The following is a 6,000-nucleotide window of genomic DNA, read 5'->3' on the forward strand; positions in this document are numbered from 1 at the left end:
ACAGAGACGGCAAAGAGACAGAGAGAGAGGGGCGGAGAGAAAGACAGATGGAAGGGGAATATGTATGTGTGTGTGTGTGTGTGTGGGTGGGTGGGTGGGTGTGTGAGAGAGCAAGAGAGAGTGACAAACAGAAAGGGATATCGTTTGGGTATGATTATGTGAGAGACAAACAGAAACAGAGAAAGAGAGAGGGCAAAAGGACAGAGAGAAAACTGGGAGAGACAGAGGACACTGTGTGTGTGAGAGAGAGAGAGAGAAAGAGAGAGACAGAGATAGAAAGGGAGGCAGAGAGTCAGAGACAGAAAAGAACAGTGTGTGTGACAGAGAAGAAGAGAAGGAGAGAAAGAAGGCTAGAGAAAGAGAAAGAGGGGGAGAGAGAAAGATTTAATAAAGCCCAGAAGAGGTCACCATAGTAACAGGAATCAGCCCCACTCTGAGGATCCTGTCGCCAGGGAAGGAGATAAAACGTTTTCTATCGATCGCTGTCGGGAAAGTCACTGTTGATAAGCCCCTTTGAGCTGAGATGGGAATGGATGGAGGGATACAGGCACTGCTGAGAGGAGGCCCTGGGCAATCAGCCAGGCTCCCCTCGGTTTGCAATTTGGGGGTCAGGGGGGATCAATACCTTATCTCTCCCCTGGTGGAGGTTTCCTGAGCTCTCACCGGCTGGGGTGAGTGAGCCGCTACAATCTGCTGTGCATGCGGATTCTGCCGCTCTGGGGCACGGGTGACTGAGTGTCATTCAGATTTCCCAGAAAATGGGCTAATGGGCTTGACTTTATACTCTGGTAAAAAAAGAGAAGCAGTTGGATCTGGGGGAGCAAGTCCCGCTAGGGGAGTCAGGGGACCCAGAGAGGGGGGGATTCAGGGTGATGGCTCCCTTCTGACCGTCCACGTTATCGCAGTAAATTCCACCACCCTTCTGTGTCTGTTTCCTTAACCATTCAATGGGGATAATAATAGTTGCCTCTAGAAATCTCATTGGGGTATTGAGAGGATGAACTGAGACCGCAGCCAGGAAGACACTTCGGAAATAGGGGCTATATAAATACGAGGTATTATTTTTATCGTCTAAAAAGGTCTCTCAGTCCCTTGAAGATGAGAGCTTGGACAGGGTAGCTCTGAGGATAAGAGAATATGCCAGTGATTCTCTGGCCTGGTTGGGCTTCTTCTAGTTCTTCGGTTAGTACGATAGATACTGTGCGTGTGTGTGCGCGCGCACATGTACAAAAAAGGAAGTCAGTCAGCCGTATTTATTGAGCGTTTACTCTGTGCACAGCACTATATTAAGCACTTGGGAGAGTACAATACAACAATATAACAGTACATATTCCCTGCCCATGATGAGCTTACAGTCCAGAGGACGAGTTTACAGGGGGGACCCGCAATGTTCAAATCCCCCGAGGGCCTGTTAAAATAATAATAACTGTGGTATTTGTTAAGTGCTTACTATGTGCCAGGCACTGTACTAGCTGCTGGGGTGGATACAAGCAAATCGAGCTGGGCACATCCCTCTCTTGTGTGGGGGCTCACAGTTCCAATACCCATTTTACAGATGAGGTAACTGAGGCACAGAGAAGTAAAGTCACTTGCCCAAGGTCACACAGAAGAGAAGTGGTGGAGCTGAGATTAGAAACCATGACCTTCTGACTGCCAAATCCATGCTCTATCTACTATGCCATGCTGCTTCCCCAAGCATTTAAGTGCTTACTATGTGCCAGACACTAAACTAAGCGCTGGGGTGCGTACAAGCAAATCGGGTTGGACACAAAAGGGGCTTAGGAGGCAGAAGGAGTTGAATTTTGCACTCACCATGGAGAACTTTATGGCTCCAGCCCTCGCTGCAAAAACTGGACTAGCCATAGAGAAAATAGCTGCTTGCCACCCCTTTGAACCTAACAACTCTAACCTTCACCTTCTCTACCCCAGCTCAATGTATAAAACCATAAATTCCAACTTCCTCACGAGTTTCTCAATTAATCAATCGAGCAATGAGGTCTTATTGAGAGCTTACTAAGTGCAGAGCACCCATACTAAGCGCTTGGGAGAGTACAGCACAATAGAATTAGCAGAAATGTTCCCTTCCCATAACTAGCTTACTGTCTAGAGGGGGAGACAGGATGAACATAAATAAAAAAGTGATGTATAATGTATAAGTTAAAGATATGTGCATTAAGTGCAGTGGGGTTGAGAATGGGTTGAATATCAAATGCCCAAAGGTCACAGATCCAAGTGGAAGCAGCACGGTACAGTGGTTAGAGCCAGGGCCTGGGAGTCAGTAGGTCATGGCTTCTAATCCCATATCCACTTCTCTGCTGTGTGACCTTGGGCAAGATGCTTCACTTCTCTGTGCCTCTGTTACCTCATCTATACGATGAGGATTGAGACTACAAGCCCCATGCGGGACAGAGATTGTGTCCAACTTGATTTATTTGTATCCACCCCAGTGCTTAGTACATTGTGTGGCACATAGTAAGCGCTTAACAAACACCATCATTATTATTATTCTTAAGGAGGAGATTCTCCTCCTGCCTGTTCTCCCAAAGGATGGTCCCCCCCAAGTTGGTGACGCCTCCTCCTCCACTGGGCCAAAGGATCGTAATGAATACCCCTGAGGCAGAATAGCCTGGCTTGCAGGCCTGTACTTGGAGTTTCCTCGAGGGGAATCAGGCTGCAGTGCGGGAAGAAAAATCACAGTCCAAGCTGCCCTCCCTGTCTGGGGATCCTCAGGCAGAATTTATCATTCAAATAGTGCGCATTAATAAACTGGTTGGAGGTCCAGCCCTGTGCAACATAGCTTAGCAGATAGAGCATGGGCCTGGAAGACAGAAAGTCATTAGTTCTAATCCCAGCTCCACCACTTGTCTGCTGTGGGACACTGGGCAAGTAGTTTCACTTTCCTGGGCCTCAGTTCCCTCATTTGTAAAATGGGGATTAGAGACTGTAAGCTCACATGGAATAGGGACTATGTCCAACCCTATTTACTTGTATCCACCCCAGCACTTAGTACAGTGCCTGGCAAATAGTTACGTGCTTAACAAATACCCCAATTATTATTATTATTATGGAACTCTCACTCATTGTGCTTGTCTCCCCCATTGACTGTAATCTCTTTGTGGGCAGGGGTTGCGTCTACTAACTCCGTTACATTGTACTCTCCCGAGCGCTTAGTACAGAGCTCTGTACTGACTGATTGACCAATGGCTGGGTATTCCCAAAAGGCCATTAGGGTTAGCAAAAGTCCCACTTGGGGCCATGGCAAGGTTGGTGAGAACTTTAGGGAGCTGGGAGTGACACGGTCCTGAATACAAGTAGCGGAAAGCCAAGGAAGCAGCTTGGTTTAATGGATAAAGCATGGGCCCAGGAGTCAAAAGGATCTGGGTTCTAATCCTGGCTCCTCCCCTTGTCTGTTGTGAGACCTTAGACAAAACATTTAACTTCTGTGGGCCTCAGTTTTCTCATTGTAAAGTAGGGATTGAGACTGTGAGCCCCACGTGGGACATGTGGACTGTTTCCAACCTGATTAGCGTATTTATCCCACAGCTTTGTACATGGCAAATGGGAAGTGCTTAACAAATACCATAAAAAATAAAGAAAAAAATAGAAGATGACAGTGATAGGGATCACAACCACCATGGCCTGCAGTCCTCCAGAGTTCCTCCTGGTGTTTTTCAGCTTTGTTGGCCCTGGAGGCAGAGTGTGTCCTGGCTCTGAACTGGGAAGCAGAATGAGGAACTATGGTGAGCTTCTTACTGCTTCCAGCTGCTTTTCTCTGACCATACCCCAAGCGGGTCTGTTGGTGAATGTGGGTCAGAGGACCCAGTTCAGGTACTAGCCCTATCAAAGTCCTGCTTTGTGACGACTGCTGGAAAGTCACCAAAAACTCTCCAGGCTTCAGTTTCCACATCTGAAAAATCAGAATAGTAATGTTTCTCTCTCCTGACCTCACAGGGATGCTGTGAAGACAAAATGTGATAAGTAATGGGAAAGTACACTGGACAAACAAAACTTCTCTTCAAATTCAATGTATTACTATAATTATTACTAAGCTCTGGGGTAAATTCCAGACAATCAATTAACACACAGCCCCTGCCCCTTCAGGGGACTCTCAATCCAAGTAGGGGGATTTATAAAAATCCACACAGAAATGACACCACCAAGAATTTTAGCTCTGGGGTTGACTTAGTGGAAGGAGGCCCCCGCTCCCAGTCTCCCTCCCACGGAAACCAAGGATTCCCAGATTCAGGTAACTATGCAAAACTCATTTTCTCATTCTCCTTCTGACTTTCCCTATGCAGCATGTGATTCTCAGCTCTCCCTTCCTCAGAGCGGCTGGCACCAACGTTAGGTCTCCTGAGGAGGCAGAGCTTTGCACAAACCTGACGGCTCGCTACCTGAAAGTGAGAGAAGGACAGTGGTGTCAATGCCTTCCCAACTAACCCTGCACATGATGTTCATTTTTAGTATTTGCCTTTGGCATAGTGTTGGCTCTAAAGCAGCATGACATAATGGATAGAGCACAGGCCTGGGAGTCATAAGGTCATGGGTTCTAATCCTGAGAATCATGGGTTCTAATCATGAGAAGCAGCGTGACTCAGCGGAAAGAGCATGGGCTTGGGAGTCAGAGACCATGGGTTCAAATCCTGGCTCTGCCACTTGCCAGCTGTGTGACTGTGGGCAAGTCACTTAACTTCTCGGTGCCTCAGTTCCCTCATCTGTAAAATGGGGATTAACTGTGAGCCCCACCTGGGACAACCTGATAACCCTGTATCTACCCCAGCACTTAGAACAGTGCTCTGCACACAGTAAGCACTTAACAAATACCAACATTATTATTATTAGTATTATTAGTATTATTATCATTAATCCTGGCTCCGCCACTTATCTGCCGTGTGACCTTGAGCAATCCACTTCACTTCTCTGGACCTCATCCATAAAATGGGAATTGAGACTGTTAGCCCCACATGGAACAGGGACTGTGTCCAATCCTGATTTGCTTGTATTCACCTCAGTGCTTAGCACAGTGCCTGGCACATGGTAAGCTCTTAACAAACACCATAATAATAATAATGATTATTATTCTTACTGCATGTCTGTCTCACTGTTGTTCTTTGGAAAGTAAACTCCTAGAGAGCAGAGGTCATGTCTGATTAGCCTTCTCTGGACAGTGCTCACCATCCTAAGTGCTATCACCATTAAGAAATGGGGGGCATTGTGTCCATGGGATTGGCATTTGAGGGGCCAAAGCTGATGAATGGGTTCACCCCTCCGGCTTGCCGGATGAGATAGGCCGAAGGAGCTTGCTCTCTCTGCCCGTAGGAGCCCAAAGAGGATCAGAGATGGAGCTGACAGTGCCACGTCACTGCAGCAGCCACCGATGAGGGCTTTCTCAGCCTTGCCAGCTCTCCCTCCCCACCACCCCCGAGAACTCTGCCCCTTCAATACTCCACCCACTGACGCTCTGCTCCCCACAACTCTTGTCCCAACCTCACCCCATCCTCAAAAGGAAAAACAGACATCCCTGCTCAGCATAATCCCACAAGCTGAGCAAATGCTGTTGGAATTTTGCTGGCAATTACCAGTGGGAAATGGAAGGTTGAAAGCCCCTTCCCTTCTCTCCCCGTGTCCCATCTCTGACGCTCTGCCCGGGTTAGTTCAGGATTCCTCTGTCTTGGATGGTTCGACTGCTCGGCTGGGTACAGTCTCTGGACCCCTGGCTTGTGGTTTGGGAATCAGCCACAGAAGCAAACCCCTGGACCCTGGGAGAGAGTGATGATGCCACAGCTGGGCCATCGGGGAGTGAGGGGGGAAAGGGAGCGTGTGTGTGGTAGGGGGTGGTGCAGGAGGTAGCAGAGCTTTAACTTGGACCGTTAATAAAGAGGAAAAAGAGCCCAGACGTGCTCTGCGGAGACTGGCATCAATTTCACACATCCTAAAGAAAGCCGAGAAGCCAAATCCGGAGCCAAAACCCTGTTTCCCTCTCAAACGTGCCCGGAGGGA

Source organism: Ornithorhynchus anatinus, chromosome 2 (assembly GCF_004115215.2).
Source record: "Ornithorhynchus anatinus isolate Pmale09 chromosome 2, mOrnAna1.pri.v4, whole genome shotgun sequence".
Taxonomy (NCBI): Eukaryota; Metazoa; Chordata; class Mammalia; order Monotremata; family Ornithorhynchidae; genus Ornithorhynchus; species Ornithorhynchus anatinus.